Below are 16,160 nucleotides of genomic sequence, written 5' to 3'. Positions count from 1 at the left end.
GAAATGCTAATCTACGCTTGCAGAAATGAAATTGCGGAATTGAAATGCTAATCTATGAAAGCGGGAAATGCATAAATGAAATTGCATAATGGAAATGAAATAAACTACTTAGCAGAAGGTTGTAGTGGAAAATAGAAGAAAAGCAGCAATCACCAATACTCTGACGCTTCCCCGGCAACGGTGCCAAAAAGATGGTGAGCCCCAGTATTGTAGCAATAATGCTGCAACTCCTAGAACTCCCTTCTTTAATTTTATCAACCCGGTAGTTCATAACAAACTTGGAAGCGACGGTGTTGTATGCACAAGTACTAGCTCTTGCCGCAGCTGTCACTTGGTCAGCTGGCACAAGTCCTCTAGGAGCTTAAGCCAACTTCTATGAGCTCTTAGAAGAAGCTTTTTAATTTATGGACGAAAGCTAACTCGAAGGAAGCTAATCTAATTATGAAAAGAGATTGAAAAACTAAAGGAAAATGCAAACCCTAGCAAACCCTAATTCTAGCAGCTGGTCCTACTGATGCAAAGGAGAGAAAGCAAACTACTAAAAGGGATTCCATTGACTTCTAGGAAGGTAAAATGCATGTGTCTAAGTTATCACTATCTGAAGAAAACATCTTTTTGTATTTTTGAATAAGTTGTTAGAATTATCATGCATGTGCTTTTAACTGTTTTTTACTGTGCAGAGGTGATTGGCAAGAGGAAATGCTTGGAGGAGGTCGGGAAGGTTCAGAGAGGGCCTAAGGGGTCCCTAGCACCATTCTAGAGAGTTTCACAGAGTTTGGCTATCAAGAAACCTCATTCGTGAGCTTCTACAGGAAGTCTGCAGGTTCTACAGGATGCTCAGGAATTTCTACAGGAATTTCTGTAATTTTTCTACAGGATGTTCAGAAATGGGATTTTGGAGCATGGATGGAGGGAAAAAGATGGAGGAATGGGTATGGAGGTGAGATAAGGGTGTGAGGAGGTCCAAGACTTGGTGGATGGAGCTAAGGAATGGCGAGGATGGTTCGATTTGTTCAAGGGAGAGTGAAGCAATGTCGCACAACAATTAGGGTTATGTGAGAAAATGTGGCAAACGTGAGGTAAGGATTCTAAGTAGAGGGTGGAGTGGATGGTTCTGATGGAGAATAAGCAGGTGAAGGAGTGGTACAGGTGCTCTGCAAGTCGTTTTTCCAATCTGAACCAACAAAGACTTGTAAATTCAAAGACCTAGTTATGTTGACCTAATTTGCTAGCTGTCAGTAAAGAGAATGAACAGAAGTGTGACCTGCAATGAAACCATGTATTTTAACTCATGAAACTAAGCAAATGAAAGGCTAAACTTGTAACCAACTTCTACACATGAAGATCAAACACTAGTGATTGCATGGCAAAGCAAAATCAGTGTTTTTGTGGGCAGCAAAGTCGTCCTAGTCATAGCTCCTGATCCCACTGAGGGAGAGGTGAAACCACAGATTTTTTATGGCCCTTTTCTTGAAGCTTTCTCTGTTAACAACTTATCAACTAAATATGAGCATGAAAATCTATTTTACTCATCAAACACAACCTCAATAACAAAACAAGATTTAAACCTAAATAGCATATTTTATTCTAAGAACGCAGCAAAGACACATGAAAGTAAACAAAGGAGGTACTGGGCACTTGAGATGGGCCCAACCCCAAGAGCTACAGCCTCCTAAGAGAGATTTAGAGCTGGTGCAAAGCTGGATTCATCTTTATTGAGCAAGAAATGTTACATTCCAAAAACTGTCCATAAGGAGAACTTGAAAATGTGCTGAAAGAAAAGCTAATCTACTGCCTAAAAATCGAACCACAAACTAGCTAACTTCTACCTACAACATGACTAAAAGATGACTACAAAATGACTATAAAGTGACTAACTACTGGCTACAAAAATGACTAACTGAAATGAGGCCCTAATCCCTCTTATTTATACAAATTGAGGACCCCAACAGTCCTCCTAAACTTTAGGGACTCGGCTGCCCAAAACTTGCAGTTAACAGCAGTCCTACTTGACTTGCTTGGCGGCCCTTATGTTAATTGATTTGGTGGCCCTTGAACTCCGAGCTGATGGTGGATAATTCGAGGTAAGGGCCCATAAATGAAGGGGACACCTTCCTAAAAATCCTCTCCCTTGTTCTCCCATGGATTTGGTTGCCAAGTGCTCATTAAGACCTTTGATTTTGTCTCTAAATTGACCAAAAAGGCTACACAAAGCACACATTAGACTTGTTGGCATAATGACTAACCCAATTCACTCTATTAGCATAAATATAATCACAAACATGCAATAAACTAATGAGAATGGTGGATTAAGTCGAATTAGGAGGTTGAATGAGCCCAAATAATTATCCATTTTTGGGGCTCATCAGCAGTGGCCTGAATCTCTACGCGGGTGGGCCAACCGCCTGACTGACCGCCCGCAGGACAGTCTCGTCGCTCCAACCAGTTGAAAGAGAACACGGGACGTTAAAGCAGGTTGGGGAGCAGCTGCGCCACAACTAGGGTGCGCATAGATTTGATCTGTCACAAGGGTCGTGGTTGCGCGGACAGGTCTGCGCTGCTGCATTGACAAGCAAAGAGGTGACCATTGTTGTAACTATTCATGACAAGATGTTTGAGTTATGGCGAAAGGGAGTGGGTGGCGGGAAATTAAGAGACGGGGTACGAGCCATATCTAAAACAATCTACTGAAAGCTTAGCATGAGGGCAGTAAAAAAGGCACGAGCCAACGAATTTGAATTTCGAGACACAGGGGGGCATCCACCGAATGAGTTACGCTTCTGAGAACCATAAGATATTGTGCCTTCCAGTCGCTATGGAACTATTCATTATCTACGCTCAAGGAGTAAGGCCGAGGGTTGTGATCTGGCCATTGGAGGTGCCGGGCTTTCTGAAAAGGACGGTGTTGATAGCTGCAGGCACCGCGCAGAGTTCAGCATCGACGGTAGGGGATGTGCCGGAAATTTATAGACACGAAGCATAATTGGTCCGGATACCGCTGCCTCACCCATGGACTAGACGAAGAACCATGAAAGATAAGGGAAAGGCTGTAAATATGGAGACAAATGGTGGAATTGTAGTTAATATGTCATCTGTTAGCGCTTGAATTTGGCCTCAGGCTGAAAAAGACAAAATCCAAGGCAACATCAAACCACTTAGCCTCGTAGCTAGCCCTACGGGGCAGGAGAGTGCTCTCTCCGGGTCTATCTCGGCAAAAGGTTTTCAAAGGGAGGAGATGACCAATAAAGAACATTGATTTTAGGCTAGTAAACTGATTGAGAAAGTTTGATTTCAGATTTTTAGGGTTTTGGTGGAAAACAGGAGGAGAGCAATTTTGGGTGCGGGAATGGGACACAGCTTTTGCAGAGGTCTTTTTGGGGCAAGGTAGGAGATTGTCTTGATGCCTTTGATTTAAGTGAATTAATAGGAATGACCGGTGAGGAGCTAAAGAGAGCAAGAAACTTTCGAGAGTTCTCTTTAGACAGAGGAAAACATAGATATTAAGCAAACTTAAAGGCAGAGCATACAAATTATGAATTCTACCTTAACACTTCATTTACTTAATGTGCAGAAAAGAAAAGTGGGAGAATGATACACATAACACACTTACAAGTACATGAGAGAAGCACACCATCAACACAAATAACCACAGGAATCCCAAAAAGTGCTGCAAAACCCTGGTCTTTCCTTTGCCAAAATTGCAGAGATACAAAGTGTAATACAATAGAAGCTTATCCCTCAAGAGTCCAACCTCTCCAACCTCTGAAAATGATTGAGAAAATACATAATATAGACCATTCCAACCCATTCCCTTGCCTCTAGGGGTCGAGATCATCATCCTAGGAGCTGTTTCAACCAATTCTAAACAAAGCACTATAATCTAGGCAGTCAAAACAACTTGCCTCTATAAGTTAGGAAACCAATTCATTCATTAAATTTTTGCTATTTTATGAATGAATCTTCTAGAATAGGTAAATAAGTGTCAAGTCAACATAAAATTACATCAATTACATCAAGGAGGGTGAAAAATCCCATCACAAGTCAAAACTGGTCAAAGTTGGGCGAATTCCTGAGCTGGAAGATGCAAAATGTGGAAAATATCATGATGTGTAGCGCGCCAAATCGCAACGCGTAGCGCGCCTTGGAGCCCACTTTTGGGGCACTTCCCGGCATCCAAACTAGGCACAAGTAGGCTTGTTGGAAAGGTCTGGATGTCTACTTTCCAAACCAAGTGGAATTTCTCAATTTGGTGTCCATTTGCCCCTCCAAAATTGCAATCTCCCAAGACTACTTCTTGTGTGTCCAAAAAGTGGTAGAAAGTCATTTTTTGCATGTTTTTTGACCTTCTGAGGGCTCAAAACCTGATGAAATGTCTTGGAAATTGCTGAGCAAGTGTAATTTGTCATGAAAAATCCAAAAATTCTGAGTTTTTGAGAAATGGACTTGACCATCTTCAGGGTAGCGCGCGGCGCGCTACGCACTGAGGGCAAAAACCTGTTTTTAATACAAAAATTTCAAAATTGACAAAAACTTCTCCCAATTTTTTGAAATTTGAGTTGGGGGCGTCTCATCAAGTACCATGCTCCTTCAAAGAGGCTTCGGCCAAAATTTGGAGTGGATCGGGCCTTTTTCTCCGTTTTAGTGCTTTGCTCAACCTCCTTGGATCTAGCGATTGTATTTTTGACATTTCTCTAAAACCATGAAACCTGTGTAAAAAGTGAAGGAGGTTTTTCTTCTTTGGTATGTTTTGGAAAAAAACCTCTCTCAGTTTTCCAAAATTCATCTTTGATTGCTCTGAAACATCTTTTGAGTGAAACTTATCCCGATGTGTGAAACAAGGAATTTTGTCGAAATGAAGCGAAATGAAGGGGATAAGAGGCTTCTAAATTCTTGGGGAAATTTTTGGAAGTAGGCAGGGATGCTAGGAAGCAGGGGAAAGTGGAATCGTGGAGATCGAGTAAGGGGAAGGGGTCCAAAAGGGCAAAACACAGGCCCAACCTAGAAAATTGCCAGGTTGTAGCAAGAAACTAGGGTTTGTGGAAAAATGAGGAATTTGGGGGATCTCAGTGATGGGAAGTGTTTGATAAGGTACATGAAAGATAGGGGAAGATGTATGAACATCTGAATACAAGTTTTTCTAGTGATTTGACCATCCAAGAGAAATTAGCTTTCAAAACCCTAGGAGAGGGAACTGACCTTGCCTAGGCGCAACTGAAGCATGAACAAGGTGTAAAATGACTCATTAGACACTGAAATGATAATGAAAACCCTATGAATGATGATAGACTCAGATGAATAGTGAAATAGACTAACATTTGGGCAATTTTGAAAGGAGTGAAATTAAACCCTAGACCTAATGCCTAGTGACCAAATTTTGCTTGAAGACTCACTGAAATGACAAAATTTGACCTTGACACTCTGAGACCACTTTGTAAGAGCATATTTGATCACTGGAGGAAGGCTAGAAAGACTGACACTAACATCATCTATGATGCACCTTGAAGATTGGGATCCCGCAGACAGCAGCAATGGTCTTGCAAAATTGCAACACAAGCTGCAGCAGAAAGTGCGTACAAAAGATACGAAATTGGAAAATGGCTGTGTTGGTACGAGGAGTTCCTGTATGCGGCACCCCAGCTAGAGCTAAAATCCTATGAGGGGGTGTTTCTATGTTAACCGAGCAGAGCAGAATGAGCAGTATCGGTTGTGTGAAGTGGTAGCGACACTGGAGCAAGAGCTGGAAGAAGCGTTGCAGGAGACAAAGAGGGAGCAGTACGTCACTCACAGGAAGGTGAACCGCGGAGCCTAGGCAGCGCGTATCACCGCACTGACGAGTGACTCGGGACGAGTCATGATGATTGTGTTGGGGGCCTGTTGGGTAGCGGAGGTCCCGCGTAACAGTTTTTGGGCTTAAAGCCTATAAGTTAGGATAATAATATTGTAAATCTCTTAAATATGCAGAGCGCAAAATGTAATAGGTCGAGTCAAAGGGTTGTCCGCCCAAGAAATAGTATAGAATAATAGGAAGTAAGTCGGCCTGCCCTTGGTCCGTGGACCATGGGAATGTATAAATAGAGCGTGGCTCTAAGGGAAAAAAAGTAGTTTTTGTTGTTGATAGATCTAAGTGCTATGGGTTTGTAAGGACAGTAATCTCTGCGTCTGTAAGTTCAAGTCGAGGGTGTTGTTGGGTAGATAGAGGCTCTGCAGCTGTGTGCACAAAGGCCTGGTAGAGTCCGCAGCTGTGTGCACGGACCCCTGCAGTTGAGTGCGCAGGGTAAATCTGGTTGTATTGGTGACAGAGTTGAATAAAGATAAGTTTGTTCTAAAATACTGTGTTGATTCTGAAATATTGTGGATCTCGTTAATTTATGGTTGATATATTTGTTTGATCTGTGCGTTTATGCTTATATTATGAGTTTATGCAAATCTATAACTTTTCTTGGTGCGCGAATTGGTTATCTCTATCAAATGTTTGCTTAAAGACCGTAAGAAGTAGATCTGATCTGTAACAAACTCAGTAATAATAAATATTAAGGAATTGCCTTGTTTCGGATCTATGCGGAAGCAGAGTGGCGCGAGGCCACAGAACGGTGTGTGGACCTTCCAGACCACATCAAGACATCCCAAGGGTGTGGAAACCTGGTTCCAGCACCCTCCCCTACTACCTCGAGTGAGACCTCAGTCTGCGTTCCACGGGCTGTTGCTATAAGGGCCAGTAGCTGTGGGATTTGTTTGGCTAAATAACTCTTCCGAACCTGGGTCAGGCCCATATAAGCCAACAAGGCCCGACATGTAATCCATGGAGATAGATTCCCAAGGTCAACTAGGAGTAGTTATAGGAGTATATAGGCCTCGCTTCTTGATGGTTGGTTTGGGGATGGCACAGGCGGTGCAAGATCTAATGTAGTTCCCAACATCATGACAAAGTTTCGGCCAATAAAAATACTTCTGCAATACCGCCACTGTTTTCTCTACTCCGAAATGTCCAGCGACCCGACTGTAGTGCCCCTCCCAAATCATCTTGGCACATTCACTTGAAGGAGCACAGATGTGTCCTAGGTGGCATAATAGTGCAACCTAAAAGTGAAATTTTGGAACTTGCTTCCCTTCCAAGAGTGTCTGATATGTGTTGCTAAATTCCAGATCACTCTGGTAAAGATGTGGCCACCCCTAAGTCTTGTGCCCACATGAGTTGAGCACAGCGATCAACGCCGTGACTAGTGGCCAGCTGAGGCAATCAACGACATTATTGGTGTTGCCCTTGTTATACTTAATGTTCAAATGGAACTGTTGCAGGTAGGTGGACCATTTCTGATGACGATCGTTCTGTAACTTCCCTTGTGTCTGTATGAACTGTAGGGGTTGGTGGTCTGTGTGCATGATCGTTTCCTTCACCATAATATAATGCTTCCATTGACGGTTGGTCGGCACAATGGAATACATTTCTTTATCGTAAGTGGGATACTTTCATATTGTGTCTGAAAGTGTCTCACTGTGGTAAGCCACTGAATGCCCATGCTGAGTAAGAACCGGACCAATAGCATAGTCGGAGGCCTTTTTCCCAATCTCAAATGGTTGTTGCAGGTCTGGTAATGTGAGCACTCGTGCATAGCAGAGGCGATGCTTCAACTAGGAGAACGGCTCCTGTTGGGTTTTAGACCAAAATAAAATTGCTTTTACTCCGCCCTTGGTGACTTGAATTAAAGGCCAACTGATATGAGAGAAACCCAACACGAACATGCGGTAGAAATTGGCAAGACCCAAAAAGTTGCGGAACTCTGTTAGAGTGGTTGGGGCTGGAAAATCCCGAATAACTTGTATCTTTGCTGGATCCACATGCACACCCTGCTCATTAATGATGTAGCCCAGATATTGAACCTGGGTTAGGCCAAAAGTGCATTTCTCCAAGTTAGCACATAGTTTGTGTTGTCGCAAGGTTTGAAGGACTTGTCGAATATAGTGGAGGTACTCTTCCCAACTCTGGTTGAAGATCATGATGTCATCTAAATGCACCACCACGAATGCATTGGTGAAGGGTTGCAAGATGTTGTCCATCAATCCCATGAAGGTTGCAGGGGCATTCGTCAATCCGAATGGCATGACCAACCATTCGAAAAGGCCCTCCTTGGATTTGAAGGTAGTCTTCCACACATCGAAGGGTTCGATAAGCACTTGGTGATAACCTGACTTCAAATCAATCTTGCTAAAATATTTTCCCCCCTTGAGCTGGTCCAGAAGGTCATCAATCCGTGAGATTGGGTACCTATTCTAGAAAGTGATTTTGTTCAACGCCCGATAGTCAATACAGAGTCTCCAGGTCCCATCCTTCTTCTGTACCAATAAAATCGAGCTCCAGTAGGCTGATGAGCTTGGCCTGATGTGCCCTTCCTGCAATAGTTCCTGAATCTGCTTCTTCATTATGGGAATTTTGAGGTCTAAAATGGACCTTCTAACAAAAATGTACAACCAAAATAAACTTTATAAGAACCAATAGGATTCAAGATGATGATGTCAACCATGGGGGATGATTCACCATTCTTGGAGTAAAAAAGTAAAAATATTAAAAAGTAATAAAATAATAAAACTAATTTTTCAACTCGTATTTTCAACTTATCTTCCTAAGGTTTACTCAAATTTCAAGCGGGAGTACTTGTTGGATGCAAAATTTAATTCATCATCCGAGGAGTACCCATGTTTCATACTTTCGATGGACCCTGCTACATGAAAAATGAGAAATACATGAAAAAACGTGATTACAATCACGTTTTTCATGTATTTCTCATTTTTCGTATAGTAGGGTCCATAGAATGTATGCAACATGGGTACTCCTTGGATGAGGAATCAAATTTTGAATCCAACAATTGTTTCTGCTCGAAATTTGAGTAAAGCCATAGGGAGATAAGTTGAAAATACGAGTTGAAAAATAGTTTTTTCTTTTTTCCCTCTAAAATTTGATGATGTAATCTAATATTACTTTATTATTTTCATTATTACTTTATAATTTCCTTGGGAGGCCCATTGTAGACCTCAAAAATCCCCTAATGAATCTCATCGTTCTCTAGAACAGAGCGTCAATAGATTGGTCCATTAGGCAGTGACGCGCCCGAGGTCAGATCGATGGAGTGCTTGACCTTACAATGCAGAAGTACCCTTGTAGGTGAGGCAAAAATTTCCCTGTACTCCTCCACGACCTTATCCGTTTATTGCTTCTGTGCGAAGGGGCCCTTCGTGGAAGCCGTGGCCACAACCTTCTCCTTGCCCTCAGGGCGAATCATAAGGAAAACAAATTTCCTGGTCTAGTAAATGATCTTACTGCATTGCTTTGCAGTGATCAAAGAGATGGCGGTAGGCGGGGCTACCTCTAGTATCCTGTACAACTTATTGGCCAAAGTAATAATCACAGAGCGAGGTCTAGACTCATATACAACATGTCGCTTCCACAAGTATGGTTGTCCAAATAATACCTCACAAACTTCAAGAGGAGAAACATCACACACTACCTCATATGTTAAGTGTTTGATGTTGTAGGGAAGGTAGCACTGTTGTCTGACGCAGAGATCTCGTCCTTGGTGAAGCCACCCGATGGTGTACGGCTGTGGATGTGTTGTAGTCTTTAGTCCTAGCCACTTCACGACCTCTACTAAAATGAGGTTCTTTTGGCTCCCACTATCGACAATGAACTATAGTGGAGAACCCTTCACCCATATCTGTGAGTGGCAGAGGTGTTCCCCCTCCTCTAGATCTTCAGGCTCAATCTTCTGGATCTTGGTATAAATGATCTGCTTCCCTTTTTCATTTCCCTTATCGGGTTCTGACTCAGAGTCGGAACATGTGTCTCATTCGGAGGCCTTCAACTCGGCCACGAGTGACTGCTTGGCCCGACACTCATTTGTGTTGTGAGTGAAGTTCTTATGGAACTCGCACCATTTTCCTCTGTCTTTTTTCTTCGTGGTGTTGTTCTTCACTTGCGGCTTCGAAAGGTTGTCCTAGTGATGGGCCTCTAAATTAGACATAAATTAAGGCTCATCTGACCATCTTTCAACACATTAAACCTCTATTTTTGCATTAGATAATATATTTTTAATTTTAATATGTACATTAGGAAGGTTTATGGATACTTGTATATTTGTGCCTAATATTATTTATTTTTGTGGAATATTATGAGACTATTGGGCATATTGTGGAGATTTGGAGGAGGAGATAATCTAGGGACTTGCTCCCTACTACAAGAGGATCAATATTAAATAATAAATCAACAAGATATTTTGGAATTATGGCACAGATTGTGGAGCTCCAATGATTGAGAAAATCTAGGAATGTGTTCCCTGCCATTTAATGCAGATTCCTAGTATTGGGAACCAGATCCACTAATCAAGGGATTTTGGTGGTGAAAGCTTCCTCCTTTTATGGGAATTGATTCATAATAATTTTTTATAAGTACCAAGTCGAAATTTCCTCTAGGGGTGGATTTTTATTAGTATTCTTGTGGAGAGAAATCGTATTTTTGCAGCTCCACTTTCATTTTCTGTAGGGATGTAATTGTATTAATAGAAATAATGAAGATTGGTGTCATGTTCAGCTTCTAAATATTGGTCTCCTTCATAGGAATCTGAGTTTCCTTGGGCTTGGCCATCCCAGGAGCCTCAAAGCCCTTTTGTATCATTTACTTTTCTTCTTTTCACTTCTTATTCACATGCATCTCTTGTTCTTGTTTTTTTCTTTCTATTTCTGCATTTAGTATTAATGATTTCTTGTTGTAAGATTGGTTTAAATGGTTGAAGTAAGTTATTTTGCAGGATCACAAGCACCATTTCATCATTGGAACAACTTTGGAAGGTCATATTAATCATTTAGTTTCTTGGATTAGTTTGCTCATTCCCAAATCCACATTTATGGAAGCCCTTTGTGGCAAATAACAGTAAATTTCTTCTATTTTTTAGAGCATGCTAACAAGTTTCAATCGAGTTGATTCCACTTGCATTAAAGCACAAAAACATTCTAGTTAATAACAAAAATTACCCCATTTCATTTTCACTTGATTAGGTTCGGCATTTGATAGATTTACTAGCTCACTAGTTCTCAAATTTCTAGATTTTAGACTAGTAATTTTCTGTCATTTTTTAGCATGGGTTAACGGAGGTCTTTTTGAGTGATTCCACTTGGAATAGAGACCTAAGATATCCTAGTCAATAACAAAATTTGTCCCATAAAATTTGGATTTTATTTGGTTGGTCATTCGGTGAATTATAACTCCATATAGAAAATCTGTTGATTCCCGTAGTAAACTACAGGAAACCCTATAGCTGTCTTCCAACATGTATATACTTTCCAATATTCACTCAAGAAGCTTAATTAGTTTCCCTTAAGGTTGAATAAATACCCCTAGGTTCTAAATCAATTATTAAGGAAAACTAAAGACTGCTTAAGACTTGCCTCTTTACCCATGCAAAACATTTCAGCGATTTGGGTTAGTAGACAACTTTATGAATTGGATAATAAAATGATGATTTTCTTGATTGCCACATCCAATAAACTATTTTAATTGATCTAAACTATTTTAAATGTAATGGTTGACATTTATCTTTACTTTATGTAATTAGAATAGGTTTCTTTCCTTGTATTTCCTTTCTTACAATAGGTTAAGGTTTCCATTTCGAGCATTTCATTTTTTGCAGTTAGTTTAGGATCTGACTTTATTACATGCACTCCATTACATCATGACATCAAAGGAAGAACACATTGTATGCTTCACATATAGTGTTGATACCTCTTAATTTTGTACGAACCCCGGGTTGATAATTAAAGTTGGTAGCCTTGGGAGTTGCAGCATTGTTGTTGCAATACCGAGGCTCGTCACTTTTTTGGCGTCGTTGTCGAGGAGGTATCAAAGTATGCATTGTTTTCTTTCCTAGTTGATTCATTTCTTTTTACTTTTTGTAAAAACAAAAAATATTTTCATTAGGCATCTTTCATTTCAAAAATAGAAAATTTCATTGCATTCGTATTTTCATTCAATTATAACAAAAAAAAATCTGCAACACCAAACCCCCCATTTGATCATGTGGTGCAATAAGAGCCACATCACCATTCATTTTTGCAGGTAGAAAGAGATGACAGAGAAGGTAGAAGAAGTGGATGGAGATGATGAAAATGAAAAATATCTTCTCGGATTTCCCATTCAAGAAATTGATGGTAGTGTGCACATGAAGAAGATACCTACATCTTTTCTTCCAAAATTTCATGGTCTAAGGTCAGAGGATTCGGAAACCTTTCTCTTTGAATTTGAAATCCCTTGTAGATCTTATGGTTACTTACTAAACACTCAAAAATTGAGATTGTTTTCGGCAACATTGAAGGATAGAGCTCTTAAATGGTTCATGAGTTTAGGGACTAATTCAATAAGATAATGGAATGATATGCAAAAGATATTTATAGAAAAATAATAAGATCATGATATTAAAGAAGAAATCTTTAGAATGAATCAAAAAGAAGATGAGAGCCTTGAGGATCTAATAGAGAGGTTCATGTATAATGTTAAGAGGGGAAAATTACATCATTTAGGATCAGACTAACTAAAAACCCTCTTACTTAGAATAATTAGGAATGAGTGGATTGATCTCCTTGATCTCATGAGTAGAGGTGATGTATACCAATTATCGTTTAAAGAAATTTGTAAAACATGCAAACACATATCAAGAGGAAGGGTAAGAATAAGTCAATCAACATCAAGATCGGTAAGTCAAGCTAAACTTGGAAATTTTCTTGATAACTTTAAAACAGAAATTCTTAGCAATCTAAGTGAACAAGTAGAAATGTTAAGAATACAAAATGAGCAAAAATAAGATGATGATATTTGTGTTGTCCATGCAGAATCACATTATTTTAAATATTGCCCCTCATTGCCAAGGTTGAAGTAATTTTACCAAGAGGGCAATGGAGCAAGTCAATTGCCCAAGCAACTATGTTATGTAGCTCCAAGAGGACCATGGCAACCTATTCAACCTGATATGATGCAAGAACCTAATTCACAATTTTAAGCTTATGCGCATACATCTCAAAGTAATTGGAACACACCCTTTCCTTGGCAACCTTGGTCATCTCAACCACAAAACCAATCTTGGCAACAAGATTGGCAAGGAACTTATGGGAGCCATCCACAATGTCCTCAATATTTTCCTCAATATCCTCCATACCCAACTCCATGTTATCCCTACCATCCACCTCCACCACAACCACAACCCCAACCACATTTATCTCAAATATCCACTTCCACTCAACTACTTGTACCACCATGTCTGAACCCATACAATGAAGTAGCTAAACACACTTACAATGTTGAGGTACAACACTTCCAAACATCTCCTCTTGATCTAAATGGTATTCATCTTAGCTTAGGAAGAGTATCACAAAAAAGATATTATCTTGATATCATTGAAGAACAACATACAGAAAAAGAAGATTCAAATGAGAAGACCAAAGAATCATGGGTTGCACTTGATGAAGAGAAAACATCAGAATCAGAGATTGGGAAAGTGCCCTCATGTTTACCATCAGATCCTCTATGTGTTCAAGAGAATAATCAGCAAAAAGAAGAAGATCTAAATTTCATGGAAGAAGAAGACATCCAAGATGATCCAAATCAGCAAGTGGACCAGGAGCATCATAACTATATTGAAATATGGTTCTAGAAAAGTGTCAAGTTGCAGCAACCCACTCTTCTTCAACAATTCCTGATCTCATCTCAATCAAAGAAGTTGGTCTCTCGTATTCAGGGACCTGAAAAAAGCATATATTTCAAGCCTACACGTCAGTTTTTTTGTCTTCTCGATGTGAACTTGGCTTCATTAGAAGTACTCCTACACTTGAAAATGATTTTGTTTTCTTCAAGTAGAGTGGGATAGGAAAAGAAATGAAAAATAAGAGAAAAAATAAAATCTCAGGTGAAAACCTCCTTTGAGACGCCTGAGATTGGCTCATTGATTGAAAACCTCCATGAGGCAGTTAGTGGGTTCGGAAAAAAGAAAAAAAAAAAAGAGAAAAAGAAAAGATCCTAGGCGAAAACCTCCTTTGACGTGCTTATGCAAACCCACTAATTGAAAACCTCATTGAGGCAGCTAGTGGGCATAAAAAACAAACAAAAAAAACTATGCTCCATGTATTTCTCTGATAAATGCAGGTGCTCTCCAACATCTACACGCAAACAAAACAAGTTGGCACAAAAAAAGAAAAAAAAATTGGTCAAAATTCTAATCAAAGGAAGTCAAACTTGGACTTTCTCCTCCTTTGCTCAGATGCTTTAGAAGGACCAAGGTCATGCCAATCCATCACCCTCATCTATTTCCACCATCCACTCATCATTCCCAAGCTTTTCCCATTCATTTTCCTTGTTGTTCTAAAATACTACAGGAACATTTTGTTTTACTATAGGAAACAGAAATACATAGAGCAGAAAATTATTTTTGTCATATATTGAAAATTATGCATCCATTTTCCAAGTTGTTTTAGGTGGAGATTCATATGGATGATGGTAACATGCTCAAGTGATTTTAGCAAATTCCATTACACAGTTTTCGAGAAATCGACCTCCATCACCTACAATTTTTTTTTATTTTCTCGATATTCGTGCATCCATTTACAAAGTTGTTTCATTGGGAAATTCATATGGATGATGGTAACATGCCCAAGCAACTTCAGCAAATTCCAGTGCACGGTTTCCAAGAAATCAACCTCCATCAACTTCTATCATTTTTATTTTTTCTCGAGATTCATGCATCCATTGGCCAAATTTTTTTATGGGGGTTGCATAAGGATGATAGCAACATGCTCATAACATTTTAAGTCAATCCATTCTATCGTTTGGGAGATATGGACAAAACCAGGCTACTACAGAAGGTGAAATAAAGTGTGGGAAAGGTGTTCAATGGTGGAATAAGGTATAGGGAAGGTGAACATCACCCATGGCCAAGCCCAACACTCCAAGAAGTTCAAATTTGACTAAGATAGATTGCTCATGGTAACTGGAAGATAGAGGTTTAGAATCACCAAGCTATGAAGACTTGTGCAGAAGCAAACAAAGGAAATTATCACATCTAGAGGACCATGGATCGATCATGAACTCAACAATATGCATACCTCTCCAACAACCATTAGGTAGGTACACGTATGCAATATTCTTGACCTCTTCTCTTGAGCAAATTATAGTTAGAAATTTGTTGTCAATGCATGAGAGATGAGGTTTTATAAGCTAAGGATGGGTCAGAAATCTTGGCCACCTTCAACTAGTCAATTGCAGCTCACTCCTTCACTCATGCAATGTGGAAAAACCAAATTAGGAAGGGTGATGATTTCGAGGAATCAGGAAAACAATTAAAAGAAGAAATTTTTGCAAAGGCCAAGTCACCACAACACTCAAATCCCTCCATCCACTTCATATCCACTATCTATCCATCATTCATCCATCCCATTTCTTAAGAAAAAATTAATATTTTTCAAGAACAAACCCTACACTCTGTCTCACCCTAAAAATTTCTTGAAAAAAACACATAGAGCATATCCTCTCCATTTTCACAAACCTACATTACTCCCTCTAAGGCCTAACATCATCCTCCAAACCCTTTACATCATTTCTCATCACTCCCATACAGTTAGAATACCCTGAAATAGAAGGAATGACTGCTACAGGAAAGCAGAATACTGCTACAAGAAATAATAAAGGAACAAATTATGCTAAAACCCAAAATGGCAGTGCCTAAGAGAGACCTAATAAAAACAGAGAAATTCAAGGCCATTAGGAAATTATCTAGGCCAAAAAAGAGAAGAAGAAGGCAAAAAAAGGCGAGAAGGCATTCACCGTCAAAATAGAACTCAAACTGCAGTGATTAAAAGAGGATTTCCAAGAGGTCTCTAATCTCTTTCTAGCTTTTTTCTAATGCATAAAAGATGTTATAGAAAGGGGAGAAAGGCATGGAAGTCAAGTTGAGAACCTACCCTAGGCTCAGACTATCATTTCTTCTCAAAACAGGTTTAAACAGGGTTTCTTGTAGTACTACAGGAACTGCTATAGGGTTTCATGTAGTACTACAGGAACCGCTACAAGGTTTCTTGTAGTTAGTAAAGGAATTACTACAGGATGTCCTAGTTCTCATCTAAAGGCGTTTTGA

The sequence above is a fragment of the Pinus tabuliformis genome, chromosome Q (assembly GCF_031772625.1).
Source record: "Pinus tabuliformis cultivar Carrire ecotype Pingquan chromosome Q, CPIR1, whole genome shotgun sequence".
In the NCBI taxonomy this organism is placed as follows: Eukaryota; Viridiplantae; Streptophyta; class Pinopsida; order Pinales; family Pinaceae; genus Pinus; species Pinus tabuliformis.
The sequence above is the reverse complement of the archived record's forward strand: the minus strand, read 5'-3'. Positions refer to the sequence as shown.